This window comes from Molossus molossus, unplaced genomic scaffold (genome assembly GCF_014108415.1).
Source record: "Molossus molossus isolate mMolMol1 unplaced genomic scaffold, mMolMol1.p scaffold_m16_p_8, whole genome shotgun sequence".
Lineage (NCBI taxonomy): Eukaryota > Metazoa > Chordata > Mammalia > Chiroptera > Molossidae > Molossus > Molossus molossus.
The window spans coordinates 108714123-108726898 of record NW_023425402.1 but is presented as its reverse complement, the minus strand read 5'-3'; the positions used below and the strand labels follow the sequence as shown (position 1 = coordinate 108726898).

The window sequence follows — 12776 nt, the reverse complement described above, 5'->3', positions numbered from 1 at the left end:
AAGATAAATGGAAAAATACCCTTAGGTGAGGATTAAAAAAAAAAAGAATAGATTAAAAAATATATTGAGCAAGCTTACTGAGCACATGCCACGGCAGGGTTGATGCAAAGGACGAAAGGATTTTCAAAACATAAGCAAGAAGTTTACATTGCGCGTGTGTAAAGTTCTACACGTCTAATATCACGCTCATGTTTCTTATCTCCTTGATGCCCATACTTCGCTGAGGGAGGTGAGAAGGCGGGCAGCTCGGTCTCACAGCGGGGGACCCTTTGGACCAACAGCCGCCTCTTCCTGGGTCTTCTGTAAATGGCCCCGCGAGCTTCGTGGCTCAGGCCACAGAAGGGGGTGCTGCAGCCCAAGATCAGGGTGTGTGCCAGGCCCGCGCTCCCTGAAGGCGCCCAGGGACCGTGTGTTCCGTGCCTCTCTGCGGATTCTGGTGTAGCCCTGTCCTCTGCGCCCCTTGGCTTGGAGAAGTAGTACTCCAGTCCCTCCACCTTCACACGGCGCTCTCCTCTCTGAAGGTGGCTGTTTCGTCTGCTCTCTTCTGCTAAGAGACCAGTCACACTGGGTTAAGGGCCTACCCTACTCTGGTATGGCTTCATCTTAACTAATTATATTCGCTCAACCCTATTTCCCAATAAGGTCACACCCTGAGACCCTGCAAAGAACATGAATCGGGGCTGAGGGGTGGTCCATTCCACCAGTGCGCCCCTACAATGCTCCGGCTGAGGAAGGTTTCCTATGGCTCCCGCCCGGGCACAGCACCCACTGTGCCCAGAGGAGGGTGGGATGAACGTGCATTTTGAGTCAAGTTGAAGCAAAGTTGGTGGAGTTGCAGGGTGAAGACACAGGGGTGAGGGCAGGGTCAGCGGTGGGAGATGATGCTGGGAAGGCCAGTGTGACCCGCGTGGGAAAGACTTCGAAAACCACGTAATGAATGTTTGACATTCTTGTAGACAAGTCATTCAAGGCTTTGGTGGGAAATGGTGGAGGGGGTGAGCCTGGAGATCCGGTTGGGAACTTGGCTGAGCAGCTGAGACGAAAGGGGAGCACCCAGAGCAGGTATCAGAAGAGAAAGTGGGAACAAAGGAACCAGAATGGCACAAGGAAAGAAAAACAGGCAAAAGTTAACCACTGACTTCATCTCAAGGTGAACAGAGGAGGGAAACTGACTAGGCCTTGATGCTGGGTCCTGGAGACTAGAGAAAGTCAAGGTCCTACCGACAGATGCAGGGAACTGGGCGTCATATCAGTTTTGTTAACTCTGTTTAGCCTCCCCTACACCCAAACGTTGCCCCATACAACCACCCTTCGCCCCAATGAAATATACAGAATCCAGATATGCACAGAACCAAGGAACTCTGTGGTTCTAAAACCATAAATACAACTCTGTTTTCCCATTGTTCCCTAACTCTTTACCTAAGACACTGCTTATTCCCCCTTATGCATTTCTTTCTATTTATTTATTTTTAAAAAACATGTTTTATTGATTTTAGAGGAAGAGGGAGAGAGCGAGAGAAACATCAATGAGAGAGAGAAACATCCATCAGCTGCCTCCTGCACGCCCCCTGCTGGGGATTGAGCCTGCAAACCAGACATACGCTCTGACCAACCGGGAACCCAGCTGGTGACCTCGGGGTACCTTGGACGACACCTAACCAACCGAGCCACACTGACCACGCTGCATTTCTGCTTTTAATTACTTTGCTTGGTTATGTCCACAGGAGCTGTAAGTGCACTAAGTGCACACTATTCCAGATTGGTGATGATCCCGCTGTCTTTCTGTTTATTCTTTCATTTCTTAGAATAATCTACTCCCTCTAGTCTTTCTCTCTCTTTCCTTTTTTTTTTCACAAGCACTTATATCGTGTGTATTATTTGCCAAGCACTGTTTTAAGCATTCTGTAGATATAAACTCACTTAATCCCCACAGGCACACCTGTGTGGCGGGCACTGTCATCCCCACTTTGTGCATGGGGAAACTGAGGCACGGCGAGGTTGGGTGACCGCGACAAGGGTGCACAGTGGGTACCAGGCCGAGGCCGTGCTCCGCATCATGGCCATGCGGCCTCGTGGTCCGCAGGAAGACGGGGCCCAACCAGGACAGCGTTTGCTTGTCTCTAGGACCTGGAGGCCCTGGATGTGGAGGACCGTGACCTCTAATCGTAAGGAAACAAGAAAACATCGTAATTTTGAAACACGGCTACTCTTTAGAGTAAAGCCCGTGGAAAGAACAGAGTTCTTGCTGATGGGCTCTGGCACGGGGACTGTGTAGGCCGTGGTGCCGGCTACAGTGACACCCTCACCTGCTTGTCCAGGGACACAGACATGCCCCCTCTTGGCCGGGGTCACGATAAACCTGAGCACGAACAAATGGCAGTTTGCTGTGATGGGACGGGATCCGGCCCCCAGATCACTATCACGACGATCTCAGCACCGCTGTTCTCCCACCGGGCGCGCGTGGAAATCACGTGGGAGTCGAAGCGCCGATTCCAGACCTTTCCCCCAGAAAGGTCCTTCCCGGGAACGGCCGGGCCTAGGAAGGCCCAGGTTTAAGCAGCCACGGCGACCCCAGAGCAGTCTGTTTGGGCACACGCTTCACAAAATACTGCTCGAGCCTGGGCCACCAGAACCACCTACTGATTGGGGTGTTCTCCTCAGTGTGTTGAATTATTTATCAGAATATTTAGAATGCTCTTACAGTTATCATTTAATACACACCGTCTAGGTTTCCACTGAAACAGAGATGGTATGAGGTATCTCTCAGGCTGCATCGGTGGGTCTTCAGATGATAAATTCTTCAAAGCACAAAGAATTATCACTTCTGGGAACTTGATGATATGGACAAAAATAGCTTCCCATGAGGGAAATGTATCCCACAGCTATACTGAATTGGAAATTTTCCCATTAGCGACAGCAGTTTTGGGTAAGTTGCTCTGTGCGTAATTTGTAGACAGTTTTGGCTGACAGCCTGAGACCTTGCCCGTGACCGTCCTGGCGGCGTGGATGACCCGCGTCTTCCATGACCGACACGGATCCTGTACACAGTGCCAGGGGTCCAGCGCCCTCGAGCCCAGGCACTGACCACTCGGCGCGACGAATGAAATGGCACAACTCGCACGGTTGGTGCGCGGATTTCAGGAAGCTCATTCTGCAGATGAGAAATGACAGAGGCTCCCTACGTTCACGTGCTCCGTGAGGGACGCCGTCACAGGGCCTGTCAGGTCCCATCAGGACGCCGGGCCGCACGCAGCCGGACCACAGCGGCTGCCCTGGGGCAGGGCGTGTGCTTCTCTCGGGACGCACTCAGAGACGAGGTGCTCGAGGTTTCCTGCTCCGCTAACCCTGAGTAGAACTCAATCACCCTTCTTTATGAGGGTGTTTAAACTCAGGCTCCATGTCCAACGGAGGGCGATTTCTCAGTCTTGCTTCGTGTTTCAAAGGAAGCCTAGATTAGTATCATGGGAATTAGGTGTTCGCTCCGATTCCTCTGTTATCCAGTCTGAAGTGGCCTTTCTGGGTACAGAGAACCAGCTTCAGATAATCTCCCCAGTTTGGGTATTTTAAAGCAATTACATTTTAAATTCAAAAACCTGCTGGAAATTTCAAAGCTCCTTGAAAAATAATAAATCGCAATCCAGGAACAAGAGAGTATTAAAACAGATACAGCACGGATTCTCTCGTAAGTCGTGAGCGGGGTTAGAAAAGCAAGTGCAGTCATCAAGACACAACAATTAAACGCAGTGTCTTCATTTACCATAATCAGCAGGGTTGACTGTGCGTTTCCCAGACGGAGAGGCTTTGTCAGGGGCCCGTGTTCAACCCAGGTGGCAGGCCAGTCCTGGTAAGTCATTTCTGTAACCTCTGACGGCAGCGCCTTCTGAACACCTCACAATGGGCGCCTCTATTCTGCTGGGTGTGGTCAAGTCTTTGGCTACTTAAATGTCACGACTGGCCCAATTTCATAGCCATGGCAAATAAAACTAATAAAAACCAACCCCAGTGAGGATGTACAGTTATAATGGGATCTAAAGGTTCTTACTCCAGCCCGGCCACTGTGGCTCAGTGCATTGGGTGCTGGATCATGGACGAGGAGGTCCTGGTTCGATTCCCGGTCCGGGTGGCTGTGGGCTTGATCCTCAGTAGGAGGTGTGCGGGAGGCAGCTGATCGATGTATCCCCCTCACGTTGATGTTTCTATCTCTCTCTCTCAAAAATCAATGAAAACATTTTTTTAAAAAAGATTCTTATTCTACAACCACAAATATTCACTGAGAACCACGATGTGCAGACGGTCCATGGGACACCGGGCAAACCACGCCGACAATCCCTTCTTTATGGGGCTTAACACCCCCGGGGAACGCGTCGCAGCCAGGGCCCTCTCTCCACGGAAATATGAATGGACAGAAACGCCAGTCAGAGCAAAGGTCATTTTTTTAATAAGTGGCATTCAAAGGCTCAAATAGCAGTAGGCTGAGACAATCTGTTCCTTAAACTCCATAATTTGACAAAGGGTCGTAACTGAAAAATATTTGTGTGGTAGTATAGGATGTGTTCAATAGAAGTATCTATTTCTCTTTCTGTTCCCCCCCAGGAAAGGGGCTGGTCAGTGCTTCGGAAACTATGTTGCTTTGGCTAAATGTCACCGACTCTGTTGGTATTAGTTTCCATGTTCTAATAAGAAATGCAAGGGGCCAATATACTCCTCAGTGTTGCTCTACATGTAGCTGAGGCTGCCCAGTGAGGTCCCAGCCCACGGGGACTGGGAGGTGGTGGGCGGGGCGGGGCGGCCGGCACGTGGTCCTCTGTGAGAGGCAGCACAGCCTGCGGGCATGGACGGGCTCTGCCCTGTGGTGTGGGTGCCCGGCCAGCAGCTCCGGGCTCAGAAAAAGTTAACAGTGTGGAAAACACAGGCATTGTTGACTGTCCCCACTGCCTGCATTTACTTCTCCTTTCTGTCTTTGCTTTGATAATTATCCTGGGTTTTTTTTTTTTTTTTTAATCCTCACCAGAGGACATCTTTGCATTTATCTTCAGATAGAGCGGGAGGGAGAGAGGGGGGAAGACAGAGAGAGAAACATCAACGTGAGAGAGACACATCGACTGGCTGCCACCCACATGATCCCAACTGGGGCCGAGGACAAACTGCAACCCAGGTATGTGCACTTAACAGGAACCGGACCCAGGACTCTCTGGTCCATGGGCCGATGCTCTAACCGCTGAGCCAAACCAGCCAGGGCTATCCTGGGTTTTGTTTGTTTGTTTGTTTGTTTTTTTATCCTCACCTGAGGACATTTTTTCATTTTTTGTTCAGATAGAGTGAGAGGAAGAGAGAGAGAGGGAGAGAGAAACATCGACGTAAAAGGGACACATCGAATGGCTGCCACCTGCACGAGCCAACTGGGGCTGGGGGCAAACTGCAACCAAGGTACGTTGTGCCCTTAGCGGAAACCGAACCTCTAACCGCTGAGCCAAACTGGCCAGGGCTATTCTCAGTGTTTATCTGCACAAAATCTGCAGACATTCACTCACGGTACGAACAGTTTGTAGGAAGTTACCTGAATTCCCCTCTGCGGGGCCCTTCCAGACCCTTCGCCACTGCTCTCCGTGCTGTGTTGTCACGTGATCGAGGGCGAGCAGGAGAAAGGGGGAGCGGGAACCAGTGATGTCAGAAGGACGGGGAGTTACCACACCCCGTCTAAGCTGCATTCGCACCCTGGCCGCACATCGACGTGTCTCTCTGTCCACACCGCCCCCACCCTCCTGCTCTATCTGAAGATAAATGCAAAATGTCCTTGGGTGAGGATAAACACACACACACACACACACACACACACACACACACACAACAATTACACTGCATTTGCTCTGCTCCCTTGGTAAAGGCCCTCGTAACCACTGAAGACAATCTCGGGGCCGGTGCCCTGGAAGAATAAGACGTCACAGAGCTCGGTTCTGCAGAATGAGCGGACGGAGTCACCCAGAGGAATGAGACGCGCTGGGCAGATGGCCACATGGTGGTTCCGGTGCCCTGTCTCAAGGTCAAGCACTCCAGCAACGGGCCTGAGGCCCAAGTCAGTTGGGGAGATGACACTGTGGGAGATGACACTGTATGCGAGCTGCCTGCGACAAAGTGGGGGCCCTGTGCCCGCGTCTGGCTGGGAGCAGCGTGCCATCCGGCAGACTGAGATTCAAATCACCCCCCCCCCCCCCCCCCCCGCCGAGGCAGGGCCCCTGCTGCTCATGCACGTTGCTCCCATGCTTCCGGAACACATGTACCCGTTCTGTGTGCGTGCACACACATGCCCAGGTCACCTGTCGGATAAGAATGGAGTCACCCTGCGTCCCTTCTTTCGCGTGTCTGTGTGCATGTTTTATCTCACAGTAAACGGTGCCCTCTCCCTCCACGGCAGGGCACAGATCCCTTTACCACCCTGTGGCCCAGCCTCCCTTCTCCAGGCGAGGAGCACTTCCTCCTCACGGGTCTCCACTGTGCCCATGACACCTGTGGGCGTTCCCCAGAAGGGAAGTCCAGGTGCACTGCAGGTGAGCACAAAGGGTGCAACTGTCCTCCAAAACAGGATGCTTTGCCCTCTCGTCGACTATGAGCAAGTGTCTGTTTCTATGAATTTCATAAAGACTAGAGATCATGTCTGAACTGTGGTTTCAATGACTTTGTTAATTATTAATGAAGTTGATAGTCGCTTCATTTTTTTTTTTTTTTCTTTTTTTGACTATTATGCTCTTTCTCTGAATTGCTTCTTCTACTGGGTTGTCTTTGTTTTATGGCTCTTTGGGAGCATGTTGCGATTTGGGCTACTGAGCCTTTACCCTTTTGTGTCTTGAAGTTATTTTGTCACGTTGGTCACTTGCCGCAAGGCTCGGCGCTGGGTTGTCTTCACTGCATTCGCGTTCTCGGCCGTTCTGTGGTCACATCCGCCCATCTTTCCCCAGTGCTCTTAGAGTCTGTGTTACGGTTAGAAACTCCTTCCCCATTCTAACACTACCTTTTCTTTTCAAAATATGTTTGTATTGATTTTTTAGAAAGAGAGGAAGAGAGAGAGATAGAAACACGGATGTGAGAGACAGACATCTATGGGCGCCCCCTACTGGGGATCGAGCCCACGACCCGGGCATGTGCCCTGACCAGGACTCAAACCGGGACCTCACAGCCCATGGGACAAGGCTCAATCCAAGGAGCCACACCGGCCGGGCACCACTCAGACACTTTTTAACAAAACTATCATATATTTTCTTCTAGTACTTTTACAGTTTTAATATTTTACACTCAAATCTTTAAGCTACTGGAAAAGTCTTTGAGGAGTTCTGGGAGGTACACATTCTGAATGGACAGCAAGGAACTGAGTTCCACTACTCAGTGAGTCGGACTTTCCCTGCTGAGTTGAAATGCCATCTCGATTAAATCTTAGATACTTTGAGACGTGTGTCTGCACTGCCCGCTGCTTTCTACTGACTCATTTCAGCTCCTGCGCTAGTTTACTCAGACTAGGGCAAACATTTTTCTCTCCTCCGTCTCTTCCTTCTCCCCCTTTTATCACTTTATAAATATTTCTTGGCTAATTTTTTTTCATAAAAATATAATTCACGAGGATACACATTTTGGAGTGTGTAACAGTTAGACGTTTATGAAGTCTACACGGTTCATATGAAGGGGGTTCTGTCTGAGGATCAGAATATCACAGTCCAGCATTTCCAACCATATCATCAGCCGTGGGTCCACACTGGCAGCGGGTGATGCTGTGACCAGTTTGCTGCCAGGGCCATGGTGTAGGACATGGGTCTCCCCCCAGGCTGGGAGCCCCGGGTCTGTCTCCCCTCCTCTCTGCCCTGCTCCCGCTTCTCCGCTGACGCAGGACCCCATTCCTGGGGAAACTCTGCACCTTGTTTTCTAGGGACAGAACCTCCTTCATAACTTCCTCTACCTCTCTTGCAAAGAGTTCTTAAGAAAAATGAAATAACTTGGCTACACTATGACCTATTAAATTAGGGTTCCTATAGTCATCAATTCGAGGACTTCATAAAGATAGTATTTGTGGCCATTTCCATAAGAAGTTGGGCATCGGTTCCACAACTAGAAAACTTTTGCTCTCGTATCATTTCCTTGTGAGAAGTCCAATTCAGTGCATATATTTTTCCAGTTTGGGTATCTTTGCTGGAAAGCGGAATTCTCCTTGTATTGTGTTAACGAATTCATACGATTAATTTCTGTTTGCGTGTCCATGGTCACAGTCAGCCTGAGGACAACGGGGATCTCCAATGAGGACCCAGCCGACGAGGTCGTGGATAACAGAGTATCTTTTCTAACATCATAGTTTATTCTATGCATTTTTTCCTAATAAAAAAAAAAATCAATGTTTTAAAAAGTTGGTTTCTCTCTCTCCCCACTTTTTACACTCAATATATTTCCAAAGGATTTTCTTTTTGAAAATAGGACAGTCCACGTAGGACGAAGATGAAGAATACAGACAAGTCAGGGTCAGAAACACAGCCTCAGCTCAGAGAAAAACTCGCAAGTCTGCCTACTCTTTCCCTGTAGAATATGATCCAGATGTCCTGAATACGTCAACGCAGGAGGCTTTCCCACTCTTTCCAGTCGAACCGGAGACCGGGGTAAACATTGCACCCGAAACAATGAAGAGCACCTTCGGGAGACATGACCGCTCTCAGCATCTCCCCCCACAAACCTGATCATAGGTCAACAACCAAAAAGATCCCGACAGGAGTGAAATGGATGCACTGTACAGTTAAAACACGCTCAGGAAAATGAGTGTCTTACGACTGGGGCGTGAGGTGAAATCCACAGAGCGGGTGCATGGAAATTTCAAGACCCATGGTCACGCCCACGGGACAACAAGGGCCGGCAGGCGTGCGTCACAGAATCCCTGGACAGACCGACGCTCGCACACAGACGGGCCTCAGCTCCTGTAATCGGGGGTCTGTGGTGTGTAGCAGACCAGTCCTCAGGGACTGTGACATCCGAGACTCACGCACTGCAGTCTTGCCCAAGAGATGGGAAAGAAGGCAAAGGACCACTGGATGATAGTCCTGTACAGGCTGCAAAGTGCTTCATCGGAGGTGCTCTTCACAACAAAATAAGTGCTATTGCTATTTCTTGATAAGTGAACTGAGGCTTGAAGAGGTTAAGTGTGTGGTCAAAACCTCGCGTTTCAGGCCTCTCCTGAGTCCGGTGTGGGGAAGCGTAGTCATTTCTTAAATTTGTGGCGACGACGTTTTTGTTCTGTGACTTTGGAAAGTGGAAGACGCTACACCCAGCGGCTTTAATTCAGAAGAGTTTCCTTTTATTCATGAGCAACGCTTGGGGTGGAGCCTGAGGGTCAGAGGCCTCCTGGCATTTGGTGGCAGGAGTGTGTGGCCAGGGCCCCGTGAGGCGGGGAGCCCGTGACAAAGGCCTGAGAAGGGCGGAATCTAGCTCACCCCCCACCAGAGGGGCCTCCTCGAGCTCCTTCAGTACCAGACCTCATCAAGGCGCCATAGACATGCCCTCCTTCCGGCTCCTCGGCTGCAAAAATCTGTCTAAGGTCGGCGTCATGCACGGAAGCCCACATGTGCAGGAGAACCTCAAACAGCCGTGCAGGTTGGAGCCGAGTGTGTAGGAGCAGAGCCCTGCCCTGCGCACAGTAGGAGCTTAAATGCCGAGTAAGTGAAGGTGCTGTCTCCGCTCACCCTCTGGGTCAGCACTGTCAATGTGCCATGCGTCCCATTAGCCCAGGGTGCCCGTCTTTGCCACGTGCGGCCATCTGGTCTGAGGACTCTCGGGCCCAGATAGCATCTTCTGGAGCTAGAGGCCTCATCCAGACGGAGCCCCGAGACGTGGACATTTCACACACGGGTGACGCGGCCGAGATGAGAGGCTCGGGGCGATGAGCGGGCTGCCCTTCGCGGTGCATCACGGGGCAGGGCGCGGCGGGACAAGGGAGCCCCGCTCAGACGTGCGGCCGGACACCGAGGCCGCGGGAAGGCCAGCAGGGGCTAGCAGGGTTTCTGTCCAGAAATTGTTGGCTGCCAGGTCAGCGCCCACCAGGGCTCCCCGCTCGTCACATTCCGAACACCAGCCATCCCAGAGCCACGCAGACCCGCAGCGCCCCCGGAAACCCGCTGCTCCGCAGGTGATGTCCACCAGCGCGTCATTGAGCAAAAGGGGAGCATCGCTCTCAGGCCGCGGACGGGGAACGGGCCCTCTGCACAGTGTCTTAGCAAGGAAGTCAGAGGCTGATCAACGCCAGACACCGGGAACATCTGGTCTTTCGAATATGGAAACAGAAGATGGAGAGGCGCCAGCCCTTTGGTTTGGACTGTGAGCCCCCAAAGCCCAGCGCTTAAAAGTATAAAACAACCAGACAAGAACCCTAAATACGAAACAGGGTGCTGAGGAAGCAGTCGACGCGGAACCTTCTTGGGAGCAGACCAACTCCTGCAGCCTCAGCTCCCTGTGGTCACTGCTAAGATATGACCCAAGGGGCTTTTGTGCGTCTTTGATGGGTCCTCACCCCCTCCCCTGACTCCGCTCTAACCGAGATTCACAAACGAAGAGCGTGGGTTACAGCCGCCTTTCTGTGTCCGCTCACGTTCGAGAAGTCGGCAGTGTCTGAAACGCGAGGTCCTCTCATTCCGAGGCGGGCTCCTGAGTGGTGGTGACTTGCTCCCAACAATCTCTGGGGCTTCCTCTGCCCCCTTTGTGGACTCAGTGCCAGTTGGTTGGGCAGCTGGGCACCGATCCTTGATCTCAGTGCCAGGAGGAGCCGCCCCTGCCCCATCTACGGAGCAGACGCCAGGTGCAGGGTCCTGGGTGCTTTGCCAGCGTGAGCTCGGCCCTTCAGACAGACTTCTGGGGTGAGCCCTGTTGGTCTCCTCCGTTCGCAGACGAGAACGAGGGGCGCAGACAGGTCCATCGGCCTGCTCACCGAGCTCACGATGCTGAGAGGTGCAGGGGCGCCTGGACCCAGGAGTCTGGGGACAAGGCTGTCCCAGCTCCATGACCGCCGTGAGCCCTCCTTGAGAGAGAGGCTCGCTCGGGGGATCTCACGGCCTGGCTGGGAGATGTGTCTGCCTGGACACCTGCAGCGGACCCTGGAGGGCTCTGCGTGAGCTGGGCCCGCGCACAAGGGCACACTTTTCCTGCGTTTACCCTGATACGGGTTCTCGTAACTCAGGCTGGTGACCCTACAGGTTGTTCCACAGAATAAACTGGACTTTTTCAAGCAAAGGAAAGACGATAGGAGTAGGTCATGGAAAATACCCTCAGGCTCCATCTGTTTGGTTTCTGTCTTCGTTCTGAATCAATCTGTAAGGGTCTCTCCCCCACGTGTTGGGAGGGGAAGGGAGGTGGAGGGGAGAGGGGACAGAGAGTGGGCTGTGCCCTTGAAGGCCACATCGTGGGAGCATGGAGTCACCCAGAGCATCAGCCTGGAGGGGTGGATTGCGCAGGGAATTTCTGTCACCTTATTAAGTCAAGCAAGTTAGGAGCCATATGCCTCCTAAAAAATGGAACATATTTGTTTACAAACATACATAGTTAATGACAAGATGCATAGAAAATAAATATGACACCCTCTGAATTTTTAAAACGACTTCTTTGCTCAGTTAGCCAATGAAATAGGTCAGGTGACAAAAAATACCACGCAACGGTTTTCCTTCCGAGGACTCAGAAAGGGGGGTTTATACAGAAAGGACAGTTTGGCCTGCAGTAACCTTGCTCGTTTCTCGTTACATCTGTCTTTCAACGGCCGTCGTTAACTTCGATTAGCCTCGTCCTATGGGACCGAGAGGAACGGACTCTCCCCCCTCGGAGCCGCCCCAGCCTGGCCCCAGGAACATTCCTGCTCTGGCCACGGTCTGCCCACTGCCAGGCAGGGAGGCGCCGGCCGTCCACAGCGTCCTTGGGCGTCCTCCACCCCGCTTCAGACGGGCGTTTATCTCACGCTTCGTCCTTTTCAGTCTCGTGCTAACTTGAAGATCACGAGTGCTGGTGCTTCCTCGCAGGTCCATGAAGAGAATTCAGCCTCCGTGGCCCTGTTGTGGGCAGGTTCTCCGCAGTCGAACCGTTTGCAAGTCGGGTGATGGAGCTTGCGGCTCCCCGGAACGCCCGCACCTCCCTTTTTCCCTGGAAACTCTCTTGAAACTTCAGAATGTTCCCTCCGTTTCCAACCCCTCTGATTTCTTGGGGGCCCTGGGCGCCCAGCCCCCTCTGTGACTGATAGAAAAGCTCCCTCTGGGTCCTCCCTGGGCAGGAGCGGGGAGTCAGGGCCACGGCCTGAGGGGCCACTCGGGAACTCCGTCATTGTCCCTGCCGGGCAGGCATCCACCTTCGCAAGTGCGAGTTGGGGGAGGTCGCGGCGCTGGCTCCCTGGATGGTTGGGGGCCCCACGCTGACTTTACCCTTGGCTCGCTGCACACACTCTGCCGTGGCCCCTCCTCCAGCTCCCAGGTCAAACCAGGGGTCACGGGCGTGCAGAGGCCAGGGGCAAGCCCGGAGACCTGCCCCTGGGGGTCCCAGCAGCACCTCGCACTCACCCTGGCCAAGACTGAGCTCCCAGCACCCCTTTCTTCCCATGGTCTCCGCGTCCCCAAGGGGCACTGCTAGCCCAGCACCTGGCCTTGCCCAGCGTCCCAGCAGCACCCCGGTCTCTGGACCCACGACTCCGCTCACTGTTCAGCCGGGGCGAGTTTGCAGGCCCCAGCTCAGGCCCCTCTGTCCTCTGGGCTCAAACCCCGGCTCAGGCGCCTGGCCTCTGACCT

At 52.8% G+C, this 12776-nt stretch overlaps 1 protein-coding gene across 1 annotated transcript in view; it reads right to left on the bottom strand.

Annotated features, from left to right (window-relative positions):
* Positions 1-12776, bottom strand: part of PACRG (parkin coregulated) — a 428095-nt gene that overhangs the window by 154353 nt on the left and 260966 nt on the right. The gene's annotated exons all lie outside the window — the stretch shown is intronic.